Genomic DNA, 23,628 nt, shown 5'->3' on the forward strand with positions numbered 1-23,628 from the left:
GACACACCTTTCATTCAACGATTGTCTATTTCATGTTAGAAATTATAATTACTCCCCCATGCGAGAGTTGGCTAAAATTAGAGAGTCGGTTAATTGAGTGTTGAGTCAAGTTACTCCCCCATGTGAGAGTTGGCTAAAATTAGAGAGTCGGTTAACTCAGCGTTGAGTCAAGTCGAGTTAAGTCATAGTCAATTCAGTGTGTGGTTGCTTGTCAATTTATTTTAAGTGGGTCTCTAGCAGGGATCAAAATTGAACACGTCAGAGCCCTTCAAAGGGTCTCTGGCACGTCAGAGAAGTAGGGAGAAAATTTTACCAATCAAAAAAAATTTAAAAATTGATTTTTGTCATTTAAAAAAAATTGGAATAATATCTTAAAATTTTTTAAGAAGTGCTGTCAAATTGTCAACCTTTTTTTTCAATTTCATTTTTTCTTAAATTAGAATTTTAGGAATGTTGAATTTGTAAATTTCTTTTCATGTTAAAACTTAAATCCCATTTCAAAAACAATAGTTTCCTTTTGAGTTGTTTTTTCTAATTGTGCATATGATGCAAGTTCTTATTAATTATTATGTCACAATTACCTTTTGATACCATTACATTTGGCAGTTTCTGAGTTGCTCCCATTTCAAAAACAACAGTTTCATTTTGAGTTGTTTTTTCTAATTGTGCATATGATGGAAGTTCTTATTAATTATTATGTCACAATTACCCTTTGATACCATTACAATTGGTAGTTTCAATTGAGAGCGACTAGATGTCAATATGGGCCATGTATTAGGTTTGTAATTTCACTAGGTTGTACCTGAAGGCTGCCCAAAGCAAGGTTTGACGACGATTTAAGCTGGAGAGGAGCATAGATTCATCATTCAGCAAACGCCTGTCAAGCAAGGTTTAAGCACGATTTATGCTTGGAGAGGAGCACATTCAACAGGCTTCCTAACATATTGGATTTGAATTGTTTGTGGATTCCCAATTCCTGGTATGTTTTCATATCAAAAAAGGAGATACCAAAAACATATACACCTTTGTACACTCTTTTGTTGAATCCTAAACCTATTTATAATTTTACTGAATTTTTTCATTCATGCAATAAACTTAATTTTGATTGAGCTACTTGTATATTGGCTTGAATGTTCTGGTCACAAAAATTTCCTACAAAATTAATCCTTATCTGAACTGGAGCAGGAATATAGGTCTCCTGTTTATCCATTAATGGTAAATGCATTTGATATATTAGTTGCGGCTCATATCAGACCTGCATTATACACAACATCCATGGGGTTGTTGTTCCACCATTCTCCTATGAAAAAATAAAAAGAAATTTGAAAATAATTTACTGTTGTCAAATGAATTGCTCTTTTTTTTTATGCTTTTCATTATAGAAGTGTGACCTAAATATGTGCCCTTCTAAATGAAATTAAGACTTGCCCTTCAAATTTGATCACTGGTCTCTAGTTGAAAAGGTTTAAATACCTTTCGGCGGATTCGTTGTAATAATTAAGTTTTTGTGTGATCAATAAAAAATTCGCAACTCGTGTGTTTCGTGTGTCAATTTGTGTTTAAACTCCTCTGCCTTTTCAACAAATTGGTATGACACTGAGGTTACAAAGAGCTAGGCAGAACAGATAAGCAGTGATCCTGATAGAGAAGAGAGAAATGTTTTTTCTCTTGTTTTAGCTATAACGTATTCAGTGCGTTATAACGTTCATGATTTTCGCAAAGAGCCACGTTAAGAGTCGCAAATTTACAGTGTTTTGCATGCACGCCAGTCACACTTTCCTGGGAAGAATTAGAGCAGTAACCCCATACACTTTGTAGTGGAGGGCGTTAAATGCGAGATCTCCTTCATTCGAGCCACGTTACTCTTCATAAAAGCGAAGGAAGTTTTTGGAGAAGCAGTCGTAGCTGTTGTGAACAACCTTGAAGTGGCTAAATAATGTAATAAGTCTACGCAGGGTCGTTAAAGCATTAACGGGCCCTGCATTATCGTGGAAGGTGTTAGTTTGTAAGCCGCGTTAACAAGTCGAAACCACGTTTTAAAGGGTTTCTAAAGTTTTTGTACATCAAGTGTGCATGGTATTAAAGATATATTCGAGAAATTGTTTTTAAAAGGTAATTTTTAAACGAAAGCTTTATGAAAGTATTTTTTCATAAAAGTTGGACATGATATTCGAAAGTTTATTTTAAAAGGTCAACGTGTCGATCCAAGGTTATTAAGGAGAGTTTTGGTTTGGAAAAAAATCCATTCAAAAGGTTAGGTTAAAATGTTTCAAGAGTTATTAAAGTGCTTTTATAATTAAAAAACGAAAAATGTGCTTTGGGGACTAAGGTATCGAAATAAGTTTTTTTTATTTATTTAAAAACGCAAGGTGGTTTTATTGAAAAAAAATTAGGGGCTTTGCAAAAGTTTGTTTATTTGTGAATTTTTTGGCTTTTTGTTAAGTATGACAATTTTTGGGTGAATATTGTGCCTTATGGGAGTACATATTGAAGATTATATTTTTTTCGGGGCAATATGGAAGATAGTCTCTTGCAATCAGGAAAGAAACTATAAGATAGAAGAAAGACCACAGTCATGAGTCACAAAGCGCGACTGGAGCATATTAAGAAAATAAATCGAAAAGAAGAGGCAAAGATATTGTCGTGGTTAGAAAGGTTCAGACTTCAGTTAAGGAACTGAGAAGTCTAGTGGAAGGGAAAGAAAAAATTTAGGGTGATTGGTGTAGCTTTGATATGCTACCACCTCCTATGCTTACAGGTAAATATTTTGATCATTGGGTTTTGAAGATGTTAAATTTTCTTTGAGATAAATAGCTAATTGAGTAAGAGTGTAATAACCCATATATGAAGTATGTGATGTTTAAGCATTGAATTTTATAAAACAAACATTGGATGATAAGTGTTTGTGCAATGTAGCAAAATCTACATCTTCCAAGGAAGCATGGAAGATCTTGCAAGAAGAATTTGGTGCAAGGGGGAGTGACATGCAACAACAAGTTATGTCACAAGAAATGAAGAAAACTACAGATTTGAGAGTAGATGAGAAAGACTTTGAGAGGAAAATAGAGCTTGGAGAATCCCACTCAAAAGTGGATGATGGTTGTTAAGACCATAAAATTGAAACCCATTATGCAAGCAGACATATGCATGAAGAAAATGCAACAAAAATTGCAGAGAAAGAAGGAGGACACTGTATATGTGAAGCAGAGCAAGAGCATATCAATGCTAAAGGAATCCATTGTAATGTGGATGATGCGGATGATGGTGAATCCCACTGTGACGAAACGCATGTGGATGATGACTGCAAATTGGGATGTGCATTGGTGAATCTAGCTGCAGACGATGGATTTGTTGAAGTTGAAATTTTCAATGAAATTGACAATGAGCACATGCATGCTCGAATATCCCACCATAGTGTTGATGAACATTATGTTGATGAGATATCTAGTTTCCTTTTTGAACAGGGGTTGATTGTGGCAATATGATAAGCACAATGTTCGATGAAGAATTGAAGGTTGAAACTGCCTCTATAGAAGAAAGATATGAAGCAGTTGGAATTTCTCATGAAGAAGAATGTGATCTAGAAGCAACTCATGATCAAGAAGAGGATAAAGTGATTGAAAAAGTTTTTATGAGAATATCCACTGACCACATAATAGTGGAAGACAGTTTCAGTGAAATTGGAAATAAGGTAGAGAAGGAAGACATGGAGCATGAAGCTCTCACTAAAGGGCATAATAAATATGTTTCAAACATTGTTTTTGAGTATGCCAGTGTTCATGATATCATGGTCGAAAAGGGTTAAAACAAGGTTGTTAATAATTTTGATGCATATTTGAAACTCATTGAAGAATGGATTCAGTAACCAATATAACAAATTGAAGGAAGTCTTAAAGCAACCGCTGGAATAAAAGAATTGAATGAAATGGTGAATACTCATTTTGAGTGTGCAGATTACAGGAAAAAAACAACTGTACCTAATGATATGGATTTTTTTGAATACAAAGATGAATGCATTGAAGCCATTTTTCAACAATGGAGTCAAGAAGAGAAAAGATTCTGCTATCAAGAAATATGGCAGAAAGAAAGTCAGGAATATGAAGCGTAAGAAGAAGAGAAAAGAAGATAGTTTGAAGATGCAATGTTGTGGCAGAATTCCATGGTTGAACAAACATTTGAAGATGAAGGTGTAGTAAATAAGATTAGATTGTGTTTCAGCACAAATTCAAGAAAAGTCAAAGAAAAATTGCAACAGCAACAAGTAAAGAAATATGAAGTCTACAACAAAAACCTACAACAGAGAATGAAGCGATTTCGAGGATTTAAAATTTGGAAGAAGAGAAAAAGAAAGTGAAAAATTGTAAAAGTCTTGAGTGATTGTAAGCCTAACTAAGACATAGACCTGTAGACATGTTTGAGTGATGATTGATTCAATTTTTGTTGTAAGCCTAGGAGGCGTAGTTGAGTCAAATTGAGTCATGTTTGAGTTATGTTGAGTCATACAGTCATAATTAATGGGGAGTGTTAGAAATTGTAATTACTCCCGCGTTCAAAAGTTGGCTAAAATTAGAGATTTAATTAACCGAGCACTGAGTCAAGTCGAGTTATGTCATAGGTGAGTCGCTAATTGAAAAGGGTTACTCACACTTCACCAGATTCATTGTAATAATTAAATTTTTGCGTTATTAAAAGAAAAGACGCAGCTAGTGTGTTTTGTGTGTGATTTGTGGTTAAGCTCCTTTGTTTTTCAAACATTTCTCCAACTCAGCTATAAAGATGGGTATATCCCATTCCAATAAAAATTTCAATTTTTTTCACAAATCATTTTTTTGAATTTGTTAGTTAGCATTTTTTTAATTATTTGTATACCATTAAATAAGATAACATAAAAGATGGCTATCCAAGTCTAGTGCGTTTTTTTACCAAGACAATGACGTTTTATCTACATAACTTACGATGTAAAATTTCCTCCATTTACGGATTAACCCTATTTTCAAGAACAATAATAAGTGTTTAAAAAATAACGGGTATTTATTGCCTTTAATAAATGCAATGATATCATATTTAAAAAAATTGACTTCTTTGGATACACCAGATTTTATAATAAAAATTTTGACACAATGTGAATCTGGGATATCTATGTTTTTTTAATTAAGAAAAAATATATTTTTTAATTTATATAATTAAGTGAATTAATATAAGTATTTTATTTTAGTTTTTAAATGAAATGGTAGTTTGTGAATTGATTATTTAAAAATGTAACACAACAGTTGTTTGAAATTTTAACTATCCATTTTCTCTTAGTTTTTTTAATTAAGGAAAAATATATTTTCCAATTTATATAATTAAGTGAATTAATATAAGTATTTTATTCTAGTTTTTCTGTATCTTTCAAACACCTCGCCTCCACTTCTCAATTATTAGACAATAAACCGAAGGGAAAAAAGAGCACAGGCTTCACGAGGATGGACAATTCGTTGAGAGCCAATTATAATTAAGGGAGGATGGACAATGAATTCATGGATAACCGTTAAATAAAGTTGAAAATAATTAATATTATTTTGTATTAATGGAGAAATAGTTACACAAGTTGTAACGTATCTCCTTAGTTTAGGATTTGTTCCTAGAGTTTAGGAGTTTGGTTGCAACTTCCTAATCTCTAGTAATGTACTTAATGATGTAATTGCTCATTTGATGTAAGTAGAGTGTACGGAGAGAGTTCTCTTTATTTGAGTGCAGTCTCCAAGTGCAGTACTCACCTGTGAGCTGTAACTCCTTCTTTTTCAATTTAAGTCTGATTTTTATCTTGGTATCAGAGCACAGAGTAGGGATAGACTTAATTTTTTTTAGGATGCATCATTGATTACAGAATTGTAGTGGCGGTGGAGTGTGCAGAAGAATTCGTAGAATCAGGTGGACTGCAGTAACACCTGAAGACAAGTCTCAGATGACTGATCATCTTTAAGCGGAAAATAGGGTTGGCGCGGCTTCGTCATGAACAATCGTGCCATTTTTTGAGCAGAAGAAAGGGTTGGCGCTGTTTGAGAGAAATAATCGCGCCAGCGTGCCAGGAATTGCTATTGGCGCGGAAAATCAAGCCTTAATCGCTCCAATTTTGTGAGACGCGTCGATTTTGTTTTCGGCGCGGGTATTCCACCGTCGAGAAGTGTCAGCCTCTTTTTCTGTGGAAAATCTGCAATTTTTGCAGATCGGCCTTGCCCAGTGGTGGCACTTTGAAATTTCAGATTTGTTCGGTGGCAGTAGATCACAGTTGCCTGGTGGTGGCGCATTGAAGTTCCTGATCTACTCGGTGGCAGCAGATCGGAGTTGCCCGGTGGTGGCGCATTGGAGTTCATGATCTGTTCGGTGGTAGCAGATCAGATTTGCCCGGTGGTGGCGCATTGGAGTTCTTGATCTGTTTGGTGGCAGCAAATCGGACTTGCCTGGTGGTGGAGCATTGGAGTTCCTGATCTGTTCGGTGGCAGCAGATCGGACTTGCCCGGTGGTGGCGCATTGGAGTTCCTGATCTGTTCGGTGGTAGCAGATCGGATTTGCCCGGTGGTGGTGCATTGGAGTTCCTGATCTGTTCAGTGGTAGCAGATCGGATTTGCTCGGTGGTGGCGCATTGGAATTCCTGATCTGTTTGGTGGCAGCAGATCGGACTTGCCCGGTGGTGGCTCATTGAAGATTATTCATCAGAGGATTAGAAATTTTATCAGTTCAATATGAATAACAGTGATGAGTACTCTCTTAAGCCAGAAAATACGTGGTCTATTATCAGGCCAGTAGATTATTTGCTCAGAGAGCAACAACTGCTGTTTATTTTGATAGGAATTGCCATCGCATCGACTTTCCTTATCCTTCAGCTTGGTTTTTTGGCTTCTAATGTTAATGAAAATGGAAGGTTTGTGCCCGACAAACCTCATCGGGTTGTTTATGAGACTCCTGTTTCTCAGTTTGCTCAGTATCATTCGGGTCCGATGGTGAATTCGGAGGCTAAAGTGCCCCTAGGTTTGAAGAAAAAGTCCCTGCGAGTTGTCGTGACGGGTGGAGCTAGCTTTGTTGGCAGTCATCTACTTGACAGGCTCATGGCAAGAGGTGACAGTGTTATTGTTGTTTACAAGTTCTTCACAGGAAGGAAGGAGAATGTTTTGCATCATTTTGGTAATTCGAGGTTTGAACGGATAAGGCATGATGTTGTGGAACCCTTATTGTTGGAGGTTGATCAGATCTACCATTTGGCTTGCCCCGCTTCCCCTGTGCATTACAAACACAATCCTGTGAAGACTATCAAAACCAATGATGTGGGAATCTTGAACATATCTAGACTTGCCAAGCGTGTTGGGGCAAATGTTGAGGTTCGGATTGCTCTAATTTTCAATACATACGGTCCACGAATGTGCCGTGATGATGGTCGGGTTGCAAGTAATTTTGTTTCTCAAGCTTTGCGTAAGGAGCCTTTGATAGTCTATGGAAATTGGAAACAGACACGGAGCTTCCAGTTCGTTTTTGATCTGGTTGAAGGCCTTATGCGACTTATGAAGGGCGAACATGTTGGTCCTTTCAATCTTGGGAATCCTAGGGAATTTACAATGTTAGAACTAGAATAGTTTGAAGAAGGAAAGGATGACTCTAACAGTGATTGGGACATTCCATTGCTAATGGAAGAAAACAATGAGGAAGATGAAGGGGAGGAGCAGAAACAAGAAGAAGAAGTAACAGGAAATGTAATCAATAATGCAAGCCCAAAAAAGGCTGAAATAGACAAATTTGAGGTAAGTCCCCTACCAAGGAGATCAAGTAGGAATACTCGATTACCTTCTAAATTGAAAGAATATGCATTAATGTCAAAGTTTTTAAACATTGTAGAACCTGCAAATTATGAGGAAGCAAGTAATTCTGATGCATGGAGGGCTGCAATGTATGAAGAAATAGAATCAATAATCAGAAACCATACTTGGGATTTGGTTGAATTGCCTGAAGGTAAAGCCCCCATAGGATGCAAATTGCTGTATAAACCAAAAATAAATGCAGAAGGGAGTATAGAGAAACTTAAAACTAGACTGGTAGCAAAGGGTTACTCACAGCAAGAGGGAATAGATTTCGATGACACCTTTGCTCCTGTAGCCAAATTAAACACCATTAGAATGCTAATTTCTCTTAGCAACAAAACAAAAATGGCAGCTACACCGGCTAGATGTTAAGTCTGCATTTCTGAGTGGTGACTTGAAGGAAGAAATTTATTTAGTACAGCTTGAAGGTTTTGTGAAAAGGGGGCAGGAACATCTTGTGTGTAAATTGAAAAAGGCACCCAAGTCATGGTATGAGAAAATTGACTCATTTTTTTGTACAACATGGCTTTCATAGGAGCTTGAATGATCCAAATCTGTATACCAAGTTTAATAAACAGAGGCAAATTATTTTGATTTCTTTGTATGTGGATGATATGATCATAATAGGGAATGCTAACAATCTGATCAAAGAAATCAGATGTCACAAGTGTATGAGATGGAAAGACCTCGGAAACCTTCATTATTGCTTGGGATTGGAGGTATGGAAAGCCTCTGGACAAACCTTTCTTACTCAATGGAAGTATGCCAAAAGCTTGCTGGAAAGGTTCAGAATGGAGCAGTGCAAATCAGCAGCAACACCATTACAGCGGAACTTAAATTTGAGCAGTGACGACGGTACTAAAGAGGTGGATGCTACCGTGTACAGACAGCTAGTTGGCAGTTTGATATATCTGACTACAACTAGACCAGATTTGGCGTATTTTGTTAGTGTGTTGAGTCAGTTCATGTCAAAACCACTCGAAAGTCACTGGGTCACAGCAAAAAGTGTGTTGAGGTATCTTAGTGGTACTAGTAATTATGGAATTTTGTACATTGACACTTCTGATGTTATTCTAGCAGGTTTTTCAGATTCCGATTAGGCAGGTAACTTGGATTATCGAAGTTCTATCATAGGTTACGCATTCAGCATTGGATCCGGGGTCATAGCATGGAGCAGCAAAAGGCAAAGCACTGTAGCTTTGCTTCATCGAGAGAAACCACTGTGAAAAGAGATATGTGTTGAATATTGTAAAACTTGTGATAACATGGCTAATATTTTTATTAAGCCTCTTTGGCGTGTAAAGCTTGAATTGTTTAAAGGGATGCTAGGAGTTCAGGATAATCCTTTCTCCATTAAGGCGGGGAGTTGAAAATAATTAATATTATTTTGTATTAATGGAGAAATGGTTACACAAGTTGTAACGCATCTCCTTAGTTTAGGATTTGTTCCTTGAGTTTAGGAGTTTGGTTGCAATTTCCTGATCTCTAGTAATGTACTTAATGATGTAATTACTCATTTGATGTAAGTAAAGTGTACGGAGAGAGTTCTCTTTGTTTGAGGGAAAAAAAATAAAAAAAGCACTCAAACAAAGAGAACTCTCTCCGTACACTTTACTTGCATCAAATGAGCAATTACAATATTAAGTACATTACTAGAGATTAAGAAGTTGCAACCAAACTCCTAAACTCTAGGAACAAATCCTAAACGAAAGAGATACATTACAACTTGTGTAATCATTTCTCCATTAATACAAAATAATATTAATTATTTTCAACTAATAATAACCGATAAAATATAGTTGTTCAATGCTAATGCTTTCTTTAACATTTACAATGACCGTCTATATACACAACTTGATATGAAGTAGTGTAATGAGGAATATATAACGTTAACTCGGAACCAATGGCTGTTTATTACCTTTAATAAACACAACCATATTATATTGAAAAAACTTAAGTTTGGATGGAAAATAATTTATAACAAAAAATAATTCGTATTTAAAACTGTAAATGAACACTTCTTTTTCACTTTTGATAATTTGATTTAGATGGTATTTAATTTATATTTTATACCTTATTGGGATGATACAGAAGATTTTAAAATCTAAAATATTTTTATTTAAAATGGCATACGTAAAGGTATATTTCATTTAGCGGTGAAAAGTAAATTTTAAGTTGTTATTATATAACTACAACTTCATGAATGGTATATATTTTATAATTTGTATAGTCATGAATGGTACAATGTGAATTTCATATATTTAAATTTTCATAATTAAGATTAAATAATTTTTTAATTTATCTAATTCATTGAATTAATATAATATAATATAATTTAGTTTTAAATGAAATAGTGGTTTGTAATTTGATCATTTAAAAATGTAATAGAGTGGCTTGAAATTTTAATCATCTGTTTTAAGAGGGAGTGAATAGATGCCTAGCTAAGTAATTTTCATCCTTAATTTGCCTTTGTGATTCTGCAATTTTTATTCTCGACACTTGCAGATACTCACTTCGAGTGAAATCTTGCAACCATGAACGAGAAGATGCCCGGGATAGCGATTGGAGAAGAAGCACAAGACAACAATTGGGAACGCCTAGTGTAGAGTTTAGTGTGGCATAGTTAATGTACTCCTTCTAACTGGAGGCTTCCGTTGGATGGCATAAATTGGAAAACTCAATATGTGGGTATGATTGAAAGGTTTAATGACGTCACATTGGGGATGGATTTAAAGCTTTGCGCTATTCCAACACCATGCCTAAAACGCATTTCACAGCTTAAGCGGGACTTGAGACTTCCAGTGGAATCTGTGGAGATAAATGTGTTTTCTCATATAAACCATTCTAGAGATCTGGTATTTTGTATTGAAAATTGAATTGGGAATTGGGGATGCCTAGTGTAGAGTTTGGTGTGGAATAGATCTTGTACTGCTTCTAATTGGAGGCCTTCGTTGGATGGCATAAGTTGGCAAACTGAAGATGTGTGTATGATTGAAACATTTAATGGGGTAACACTGGGGATGGATTGAAAGCTTTGGGCTATTCCAACACCATGCCTAAAATGCATTTCACAGCTTAAGTCAGACTTGAGACTTCGAGTGGAATCTATGGAGATAAATGTCCTTTCTCGTAGAAACCATTCTAGAAATCTGGTATTTTGTATTGCAAATTGAATTGGGAATTGGGAACGCCTAGTGTAGAGTTTGGTGTGGCATAACTCTTTGGTGTTGCATAACTCCTGTACTACTTCTAGCTGGAGACTTCCGTTAGATGGCATAAATTGGAAAACTGAAGATGTGGGTACGGTTGAAAGGTTTAATGGCATCACATTGGGGATAGCTTAAAAACGTTGACCTATTCCAACACCATGCCTGAAATTCATTTCACGGGTTATGTCGGACTGAAAACTGAAGATGTGGGTATGGTTGAAAGTTTAAATGGGGTCACATTGGGGATAGCTTAAAAACGTTGGCCTATTCCAACACCGTGCTTAAAATTCATTTCACATGTTATGTCGGACTTCAGAATTCCAGTGGAATCTATTGAGGTAAACGTCCTTTCTCATAGAAACCATTCTCGAAATCGGGTATTCTGTATTGCAAATTGAATTAGTTTTTTGTAGGTGTTTGTTTAGCGTTGATAAGGTGTTACTTACTATGTACCCAAAATAGAAGATTATGAGACAAAATATGATTGTACGAAGGGGAAAAGGGGCCAATTATAATGAATGGAGGATGGAAAATATTTTATCTCAAAGGTTGATACTGCAACCAAGAAAAGGGAGGATGGTGGCCCTTTTAGCTAAATTTTTATCTATTATACCAACTCACCAATAAAGATGGGTATATGGAATTCCAGCCAGTCTGGTTTAAAGAGGCCACAATTTTGCTAAGAAAATAGTGGAAATATTGGCAAGATTTCGATAAATATCTGGTAAAAATTTTGGGAAATCTTTTTTTTCAAATGAATTCGATAAACAACCATGTCATTGATAAGAAAAACATTCTCATGAAAGGTATTGATATGATCCTTGCTGAAATTATGATATTTTAACTCAAATTTCTATAAGAAACAACTTTAATGAAGAACTTCTTCAAAATCACATGAGAAGAACATATAGAAATTAGAGTTACTAAAAACAATTTTTAGTCTAGGAAAATCAATTTCAAAATTTGGGTTAGTAAATTTTAAGGGATTAAATTGTAAATTAAGTTATAAGGACACTAATATATTAATTATTTTTAAAAGTAAATAAATATTTACCATTCAAATTATAAATATATAGAAAAGTGAAAATTCAATTGTATACTAATTAATTTATTTTAATCTTAAATTTAATTTAATAATTATTAAATTACTATGTAAAATATTATTTTTGTATTATAAGTCTATTTGAGGATTCCTGTATAGATTTATTAACAAATAAATATACCATTTAATGTTAGTGTTAACTTTGAGAATTGATCTTGTTTTTAAGGTTTATAATATATGCTAATTGAATATCTATATAAGTTGTTCAAAAACAGATGTGAATAATGATTTATATAGGGTATAAATTATGTGCTCATAAAATGGTAAAATATAATGAGTTTATATACACGTTATATGGTTATAATGTATGCTAATTAAATAATTATATGAGTTGCTCAAAAATATAATGATTCATATGAATTATAAATTAGGTGTTTAAAATGGTTATATATATATATATATATATAATACAATTTTTTTAATTATTCATTCGATTAATCTTAATAAATAAATGTATAAAATTGTCCTATTTAATTTAATTAAAATTAATAATAATATATAAAATATGTAAAAATATTAAATTATATTAAATTGGAAAAAAATTGAATACATTAAAATAAAACTACATATTATAATTTTTTAATTTTTCATTATAATTAATTAATTGTTGAAGTGTAAAATATGTAAAAGTTAGTAGAGTAACTAAAAGCATAAACTATAAAAAAAAAATACCAATATTTTAAACACACAAAGAGGTAGTTTTATAAACTTAAAAACTACCTCTAAATTGGAAAATAGTTTTTTTGTTAATTAATTGGAGACTAATGAGAATTATTATTATATTTATTCACTTACTTTCTTGCATAGTTGAATTCCATTATAGTTGTCTCCTTTAATTTCCCACATGAGAATAAATCATTAAAAACACAAATACATGAGACTAAATCGTTAAAAACACAATATTTTACTTCTTAAATGTTTTTGTGCTTACAGATTCAAAAAACAAGATCTCCCTAGTTTAATTGACTATTTGTGGTTAACAAATTGACATAAAGATAAACATTAAGACACTAATTTGCAAATAACATATCTATAAAACCAATAAAAAAACAAACAAAAATCCATGTGGCCATTATTCACACACTAGCATGCTCCCTCCTCCAAGGGGCATGCGGCCATTATTCACACACTAACATGCTCCCTCCTCCAAGGGGTAGCTCGACAATATCAATAGCAATAAAAAAAAAATTAAAAATTAAAAAAAGTGGTGAATTTCTTTGTTCAGGTCCCTGTTCTTAGAAAAGACATCCATTAATTTCAAGAAACAAATTGCAAGAAAAACGACTTATGAATATGTAATTTCAAGAAACAAATTACAAGAAAAACCACTTCTGGCATATTCATAGATGGCGATTGACATTTTCATTCGCTCGAATCAAATTAATTTGAGAAATTTTAGAATCTTCCCATTCATAGCCTTCTTAAGACCCAAAAGAGAAGTTATTCGATTCTGATTTCATTTTACAATTAAAATGATTGGGTCATCGAATACCAATAATACCTGACCTGACTCCTTAAATTAGTTATTTTTACCTTACCCTTTGAAGTAGATTCCTTCATTTACATTCTTGTAAGTAATTTTTCTTCAATAGCTTTCTTTCTGGACAATTGTAGCATCAAATCTTCATGTATTTTTAACAGCTCTGCAAGAGTATTTTCTAAATTTCCCCTTTTCTTATCCCACAAATGCGAAATGCCAGTCATCTTCATTTTTCCTCTGTAATTCTATACGAGAGTACTTTCTTAATTACGCCTTTTCTTATCCCACAAATGCCCGTAATCTTCATTTATCCTCTATAATTCTAGACTACTCTTCCAGAGTCATTCAGCTCAGATTCCAATGCATTCACCTGGAACTTAATGAGCTCCGAGTCAACTGTCAGCTCTTTGTTCTTGGGTCAGTGATCCCATTTCACAAGCCATCAACTCATGTTTTGCTCTCATCTCTGCGATAATACCTTCCAAACTATTCTTTTCAACAACCCACAATTGCGTCTCTTTCAATTTTTCCCAGTAGATCCCTTGGCATCATTCAAGCTGGATTGCAAATCAACGTTTTCTTCCCTATACTGTTGTAGAACCTTCTAATTTTGAACCTTTTCATCCTAAATTTGAGCTATTCTCCTGATATTCTCATTCAACTAGGCCTTCGAGGACTCTACTTCATCACTTGACACTCTATTTTTCTGGCCGAGCAATCTGGCATCACTACCGCTGGAATTAATCTTCGTTCGTAGCTCTGCAGCATTGCCTTGCAATTTTTGCTTTTTGGAATCCCACAAATGTCTGTCCTCTTCAAAATTTTCAAGAAATTCCTTTGTCCTTGTATTCATTCAATTGAAATTCCAAAATCTTTTCCAATAAAAAAACCTCTTTGGTTCAATGCAGACATGTCTTCAATTTATTTTTTATGTCTTGCGTCCTCCCTAATGAAGACAAAAGCTTCTCCTTTATCCGTCTTCCATGCTTTCTCTGCAATTAATCTACTTTCAGTGATCTCCTCAGTCTCCTTTCGTGTTGCTGTAATCTGCAAGAAAACCCGATTCTTTGTCAGTTCCCAAGCATTAAGTGCGCCTTCAAATTCGGGAGACATGACCTTCATTTTTTTCGTTAACTGCTAAACACTAGTTTCGAGAGTCCGTTTATCAGAAAACACTACGTTACTTTTTCACATGAATGGTGATGGATTCAACTTCAACTTAACAATTAACTATTTCACCAACTCACTCATAAACGTGGGTATATCCAATTTCAATATAGTGTTCAAATTTGCTTCACCTTGAATCAGTTTTTGAATCTATTGGATAACCGTTAAATATTTCTGTACCGTTAAATGATACATAAAGGATGGCTATAGAATGGTAGTGCTTTCTTTGACGAAGACAATGGCGGTCTATCTTTACAACTTGCGATGGCAAAATTTCTCCACTTTACGATTAGTATATTGAAGGTTATATAATGTTATCCCCGTTTTCAAGAAACATAATGGGGATTTATTATATTAAAAAAACTTGAATTCCCTATATTTTGAGTGGAAAATATTTCATACTAAAAAATATTTTTATCTAAAATTGTAGACGGAAACTGATTTTTATTAAGTTCGTGAAAAGTAAATATTAAATTGTAATTATGGAACTGCAATTTGAATTTATGAGATATTTAATTTATATTTTGCACAGTGAATGATAAAATTTGATGAATTTTTTTCAGATCGAAAAAGCATAATTGTATTTATATCAGAAATATAAACATAGCATTATGTACCAATACATTTAAGGGACTGTCTCTCATATAGATGAAACTATGCAAGGGGATGGAGAAACTGTCACAAAAATAAGCCCCAGCCATACTGATGGGCATCAACAGTGCATGCCAAAAGAGACACTAACAACCATGAGAGATATGAGTCTAAATTAGTCTAACTGTGCGTAGAGAAGGCAATATTTAGCCGCTGAAAACAAAGAAGATCATAACAATCTGCCCTCATAAAAAAGAAAGCCAGATTTGCAGACATCAAGCTTGGAGGACCTGCGCTCACTGGAAACAGCAACATTAGAAGATTACAACCATCAACATCTGGAGAGAAGCAGCTGAACTTAATGGAAAACAAAATCAAAAGATGATGAAAGAACCAGAACCGAAGCAAAAGCAAGGTTAAAAGTCGGGAGGAAAGAAGTCCTGAATGGAGAAGATTTTGCCCTCATGAGAAACCTGCAAAAACCATAAGCCTGGAACCGCCTGAAGACCCTTTTTGGATAAACCATCTGCCTGCTGATTTAGGGTCCTCTTGATGTGATGAATGGAAGCTCCCTTGGATCTATTCCATAAATATTTGATCCTGTCTAACCATCCAATGAGCTGAGGCTTCATAATGATATTCTTACCAAGTACACAATCCACCATGACCTTTGAATCACCAAAAATGGATACATCCTGGAGATTGAGAAAGAGACAGAAGTGAAGAAGGCCAGCAAGGGCCATCGCTTCAGCCTTGCTGTTGGATCCTCTCCCCCCGTTCCAGTAAATGAGAAAATGGCTATTTTCATTTACCCAGATGATGACCCCACAGCCACATTGACCTCCCTGTTCAGCCCCGTCGAAAAAAGCCTTTGGCATAGATGACAATTCCAGCGGGACCTCATTACCATTCTGTTTCGGCTGCTTGGAAGGGCACTGCGGAATCGACTCATAGATGGAAGTAATGATGGAGATGATTTCCAGAAAAGGGGAGGCCTTACCATTGAAAATAAACTTATTACGCCACTTCCAGATACTCCATACAGTTATGATGAAAATTGATCTCCAAGACTTTTTTTGAAAACTGCTCCATAAGAACGCTTCCGAAATAGAGGAGTGAGACATATGCTGGATACCATGGCATTCCTCCAGAGCTCTCCAGAGAAGACGAGTTTTCTTGCAATCTAGAAAAAGGTGGAAATTGTTTTCTTCTTCAGACCTGCAAATGGGGCAAACACCAGGACCCTGCCATCTGCGTTTCCTTAAATTTTCCCAAGAGAGATTTCTATTGTGGAAAGACAACCAAGAGAAAAGGATCATTTTTGAGGGGCAGCCCGATTTCCAGTAGATGGGCGAGAATGAAGGCCTAAGGAGAGGATGCTTAAGGCCGATCAGGTCTCTATAAACATCTTTTACCTGAACAGCAGACAAACCTTTCGAGTTTTTCCACATGAGACAGTCCTGATTCTCCGTGCGAAAGATTCCACAATTTCTAAGACGGATTCTGATTTGATCCCATTGAATAGCAATGTCTATCGGCATCCCCAGACTATCAGCTTCCTTCCAGAGAGGAATCGGACCCTGCCAGCCTGCTATTAGGCTATCCCAATAAAACAAACCTTTCCTGTGAAGAAAGTTTAGTAATGAATCCTGAACCTCAATCACCTCAGCACCACTCATAAAATGATCTCTCCCAATGAGAATTTTTTTACCTGATTGGAAATGCCAAGATAAATTTCCCAGGAAAAGTTTCCCAATCTTTCGGAGGCTTAACCAAACAAGAGATCCTTTAGAAGAGCCTAATCTTTCTTTTCTGAGCCAAAATGCCAGATCCTTCCTTCTCAAATATTTCTTCCGAACTATATTGCTCCATGAACCATTTTCGAAGATGCCTCTCCACAGAGTTTTACAAAGCAAGGCCCTTCCGAAAGTTTTCAAGTCTAAAAGCCCCCATCCGCCGCAGCACTTCGGCATGGAAATATTGGATAAAGTTGAGAGATGAAATTTCTTTTTACCTGCTTGACCTCCCCATATGAAATTTTCGTAAGCTTGTTCATTGCCATAATTATGCTTGCTGGGAGGAAATATAAATGAGCCCAGTATACTACCATCTGGTTTAAAACCGATTGAGCGAGGATCACCCTTCCTGCAAGTGAAAGGCACCTGTATTGCCAGGCCGATATCTTCTTGTAATACCTATCTAATATCCACACCCAGTCCGCCTTTTTATAACCAGAAGCTTTTAACTGAAAGCCCAAATATTTTAATCCGAGACTGATAGATTGGGCTTTGATTCCAAACAGAGCCGATAACCATTCAACCTCGTCCTGGCACGAATCATTATGGAAAAAGACAGACTTTTCGTAATTTATTTGAAGACCTGTTGCCCTCTGAAAATTTTTTAGAATCTCATAGTAACATAACCATGTAAGTCTGCATAGCATTCCGAACATTATAATGTCATCAACAAAAAGATTATGAGAAATCGAAATGCTCCTGCATATTTTAAGCGGATAACATCTGAATTCCTCTACGGCCTTATTGATATGAAGGCTGAGAGTATTCATCGCCAGAATGAATAAAAGCGGGGATAAGGGACATCCTTGCCGGAGACCTCTGGATGCAGAGAAAAAAGGAGAGGGAATCCCATTGATAATCACCGCATAATTCACCTTCTCAACACATGCCATTATCCAGTTTGTCATGCTAGTTCTTAAGCCAACCTTTGCCAGTAAACACCTTAGGAATCCCCAATCGAGGCAGTCATATGCCTTTTGGAGGTCAATCTTAAGAATGACTGCATCTCTTTTTTTGGCCTGAATAGCAAATAAGCCTTCCTGCGTACTTGCCACCGCATCCTGAATGTTCCTCCCTTTAAGAAAAGCGTGTTGATCTGATGTTTAGTGATTGGATAATGTTCCTTTTATTCTCTCTGCAATTACTTTTGCAATAATTTTGTAAGAAATATTACACAGAGAGATCGGCCGGAAGTCCATGAAAGACTCTGCCTTATCTTTCTTCGGAATGAGCGCTATGTTGGTGGAAGCAACCTTTTGATTGATACTGCCCGACATTCTTGAACCCTCTATCATCCTTAACAAATCAGCTTTGAAGAGGTCGAAGAAGTGAACAAAAAACTCTATTGTCCAGCCATCCGGCCCTGGACATTTATCTCTTTTAAATGATTTCATAATTCCAAGCAATTCTTCCTCAGAGATTGGTTGAAAATTTTATCATTTGTTTCCTCATCAAACATCTGTGGAAAGACTTCGATGCCCCATAGAATATCCTGAAACCTGCACTCTTCAGATCTTTGGTATTGTTTACCAAAAAAATATATCTAAAATTTTGTTTATGAAAAAACTAAGATTAAACATATTTTTTAAATCATTTAATTAATTGATTTTAGTTAATTCAATTAATATAATATAATTTATTGTTGTTTTTAAATGAAATGGTGGATTGTAATTTTATTATTTAAAAATGTGATAGAACCGCCCTGTCTCACACCTAGATGCCTAGCAAGGCAATTTTCATCCTCAAGTTCCCTTCGTGCCTTTTCCAAATTTTCTCTCTGGGCACTGCGCATATTAACTCCGCGTGAAATCTTTCGAGCAGGAAAAGGAAGATGCCTGAAATCTTTCTTATAAACAAACAATTTTTCGAAGAAGCAAAGGACATCAATGGACAATTTAAAATAACTTTTTATGTTTTTATGATAATCAAATATAAAATAATTTTTTATGTTTTGATGATAATCAAATATATAACAATGGAAGAGTTGTAAAGATAAACGAAAATACCCGAAGTTGGAGCCAACTTCGAGCCTACAACAAAAAGATAAAGATGAAGTAATTTAGATGATACAAGCTCCGGAAGAAAAGAAAAAAAAGTCTAGTGCAGAAGTTGATGTCAAATTTTTTGAATCATTGTTAGCTTAGATAAAACTTAAACCAACATACATATTTAAGTTACATTGATTCATGGTTATGTTAAGTTACATTGATCCATGGATATATCGTCGTCTGTAATTAAAAAGAAGTAGTGGATATAATTACTCTGATCAAACAAATAAATTATTGAGTGACACACCACCTCACCGTAGCAGCACCGCCTTAGCTTGTTCAGTGTCAAAGGGGCGCCACTGCCATAACAACTTCAACCTGAAGGGGCAATTACGAAAATAGATTTTGTATAATTTGAGATGATAATGTATACAAGATGTATGCATAGTCAGTGTCGTAAGGCAATTGTAGCTACATACTCTGTTACAGCATTAGTTGTGTAGTTTGTTGCAGTATTAGAGGACCATTGTGATTGTCCTTGGGCTTTCGAATTTTGATGTTTTGTAAACTTATTTCTCATAGTTTTTTTAGTCGTTTTATTGCCTATCTAAGGAGGGTCTTCTTATGGAATCCGGTGCTTGGTCTTTAAAGATTTCTGATGGCAGGGAATCCTATTTCATTCAGGACTTTTGTATCTCGGGATTTTGACTTCTCTATTTTGGTTCTTCTGTGCCTTTTTTGTCCTATCTCTTTTATGATCTATCCTGGCATCTGTTAGATTTGTTATGTCTATATCTCTCTCCGTTTTTTATCCCAGCTGGTGCTGGAGATGTCATGTGTCTTGGCTATCTAGGCTCATCCTATGGGTTATATGTCCTATGTCTTTACATTTTGTATGATTGTTCTATTATACAGAATCAATATAATAAAATTCAGCTTTTCTTTCTAAAAAAAATGAATGGAGGATGGGAAATCCAACCCTAACCGTTACTATTTCAAATTAATGGAAGATGGACGTTCGCTCGAGTCAATGGTTCTCTATTTCACCGACTCACCGAATAAGTATACCCAATTGCAAGACGGATTTCAAAATTATTTTCAACGATTCATTTTTTCATTTTGTTGGATAATTGTTAAATTTTTGGCGTATTCTTAAATAACAACACAAAGGATGAAAAACTGCTTTTTATTTACCCGTGAAAAGTAAACTTTAAGTTCTAATTATAGAACTATAATTTGAATTTAGGATATATTTAATTTATATTTTGCATAATAATTAATGACATAATGTGAACTCGATATATCTATTTTTTATACAAGCCGAGTGAAGAGATGGCCAAGCAGGAAATTTTCATTTTGAAATTGCCTTTCTGCCTCCAAATTTCCATTCATGTTACTATTGCATCTTCCACGTGAAATCATTTAAGGAGGATAAGTGTAGCCAACCAGACTAAAACCATTTGCTGCAGTTTATAAAATACCATTTACTTTAGTTCAATTAAGACTAAAATCATTTGATGCAGTATATAAAATACTATATCCTTTAGTTCAATTAACATACCTCAAAATCTTTTTGGCTTCTTGTCAATGTGTCTCCTTTGGTGTCTCCATCAATCTCAAGACCAAATCTAATCCAGTTTCTATCAAATACCTCAAACTGCTAACCATACTTTTGTATAGCGTAAGATTAACATTGCTACTACAATCTTCTTTGCTTAGCTTCAAACCTATGACATCTGGAGTTGTGCATGCTTTCTATTTTGCCTATTAAACCTCTTCAAGATTTCTGAATCATACTTTGTTTGAGAAATAAAAATGTCATTTTTTGTTTGCTTCACTTCTATTCCTAAAAATTATCTTAACAACCCCAAATATGTCATTTCAAACTCACTTTTTATGATGTCTTTGAAATCAACAATGAGGTGATCATCACTCTCTGTAAAATAAAATCATCTACATATAAAACCACAATTAATAGCTTATTGTCATTCTCTTTGATGTAGAAAGTAGGCTCATTTCCACATTTGCTAAAGCCATTGTACATCAAGTAAATGTCTATTTTTCTATACCATGCGTGCGGTGCTTGCTTTAGCCCGTAAAGAGATTTATTCAATCTATACACCTCGCCTTCTTTCCCTTAAACCTCATAACCAAGTGGTTGCACCACATATAATTCCTCTTTAAGCACTCTATTTAAAAATGTCGACTTCAGGTCGATTTGATATACCTGCAATTTATGTTGCGCTACTATCGCCAACATTGTCTGCATTTCCTCCATACTTGTGACTGACGTGAATTTCTCTGCATAATCTCTTTAGCACTACTTCTTGTATCCTTTGACAACCAACCTTGCTTTATGCCTTTCAATACTTCCTTCAACATTTCTTTTGGTCTTATAGACGCACTTGACACCTATGAGGTATTTTCCTTCTGGAAGATCCACTAACTCCCATGTTTCGTTCCTTTTTATTGCCTCTATCTCTTCATCCATTGTTTCTACCCATTTTTTCTCCTTAATTGCATCTTCAAAACGAATTATATCATCTACATGAAAAAATAGAGAAAACAAAAAATCCACATCTGCGTTGTTGTCAACATCAATTTTCTCATAAATCTCACTTAAATTCTGAATTTTTGTCTTCTCCTTATTTCCAAAGATGGACTTGACATGTCACTTGATGTTGAACTTGGATAAGATGGAAATTTTTATCTATGCTCACACTTAGAGGAGTATTTTCTTGATTGTTTCATATTGAGACAATCCTTGGACCATGGTGGACCATACCAAATCATGGTTCATTTTCATATCAAGACAAACTTTATCACAATGCGACGTTCGACCATGGTTGGCCATGATTTGTCATTGATGACCATGTTTGATTTTATAAAACATGGTTGGCCATGCTTGACCAAGTTTGACCATGATTGACTAAACCCAACGGACTAATATTATAAAACCAAGGTATATAAACCCAAAGATAAATATTATAAACACTAAAATAGACATGGTTAACCATTGTTGATTTTCATATTGAGATAATCTTTGTCACAATGTGACGTTGGACCACGAGTGACCATGGTTGACCATGATCAACAGAATGTTTGTCACAATGTGAGATTGGACCATGCTTAACCATGGTTGATTTTGATATCAAGACAATCTTTGGCATAATGTGAGTTCGACCATAGTTGACCATGATCGACCATGGATGCCCATGGTTGAACAAGGTGGACCATGATTACCAATGGTTGACCACGGTTGATTTTATAAAACATGGTTGACCATGATGGAATAATATCAAACCCAAGGGAGTAATATTATAAACCCCAAGGTATATAAACCCTAATACTACAAACACTAATATAAACATGGTTGAATATGGTTAACCATGGTTGACTTTCATATTGAGACAACCCTTGTTACAATCTGACATTGGACCATGGTTCACCATGCTTAACCATAGTTCATTTTCATATCAGACAGTATTTGTCACAATGCGACATTCTACCATAGTTGACAATGATTGACCAAGGAAGGCCATGGTTGAATTTCTTATTGAGACAATCCTTGTTACAATCTGACGTTGGACCATGGCTCACCATGCTTGACCATGGTTGATTTCAATATTAAGACAATATTGGTCACAATGCAACATTTGACAATGGTTAACCATGATTAACCATGGATGGACATGGTTGACCAAGGTTGACCAAAGTTGATCATGATTATCATATTGAGACAATATTTTTCATAATACAATGCTGGACCATGGTTCAGACAATGATTGATTTTCACATTGAGACAATCTTTGTCACGATGCGACATTGGACCATGGTTGATGAAAGTTGACCATGATTGACCATGGTTGACCATGATTATCATATTTAGACAATCTTTGTCCTAATATGATGTTGGATAGTAGTTGATACAATGATTGGTTTTCATATTGAGACAATCTTTGTCACAATGCCACTTTCGACCATGGTTGACAATGATTAATAAACCAAAGGGATCGATATTATAAACCCAAGGGCTAAAATTAATAAGTGCAAGGTATATAAACAATAAGATAAATATTATAAACCCTAAAATGAACATGGTTAACCATTGTTGAGTTCCATATTGAGCCAATTCTTGTGACACTAAGACGTTGGATAATGGTTGACCATGATTGATTAAACACTAAAATAAACATGGTTGAACATGGTTGACCATGGTGGAACATGGCGGACCATGGTTGACCATGCTAAACCATAGTTGATTTTCATTTAGTTTCATATCAAGGCAATCTTTGTCACAATGTGACGTTCGACCATGGTGGACCATGATTGACCATGGATGACCATATTTGATTTTATAAAACATGGTTGACCAAGGTTGATCATGATTGACTAAACCTGAGGGGATTAATATTATAATGCCAAGGTATATAAACCCTAAAATAAATATTATAAACACTAAA

At 35.0% G+C, this 23,628-nt stretch overlaps 1 pseudogene; it reads left to right on the forward strand.

Moving 5' to 3' along the window:
- The first annotated feature begins 6,725 nt into the window (after window positions 1–6,725).
- Window positions 6,726–7,610, forward strand: LOC149232315 (UDP-glucuronic acid decarboxylase 4 pseudogene; annotated as a pseudogene).
- The last annotated feature ends 16,018 nt before the right edge of the window (window positions 7,611–23,628 follow it).

The sequence above is a fragment of the Pinus tabuliformis genome, chromosome J (genome assembly GCF_031772625.1).
Source record: "Pinus tabuliformis cultivar Carrire ecotype Pingquan chromosome J, CPIR1, whole genome shotgun sequence".
In the NCBI taxonomy this organism is placed as follows: domain Eukaryota; kingdom Viridiplantae; phylum Streptophyta; class Pinopsida; order Pinales; family Pinaceae; genus Pinus; species Pinus tabuliformis.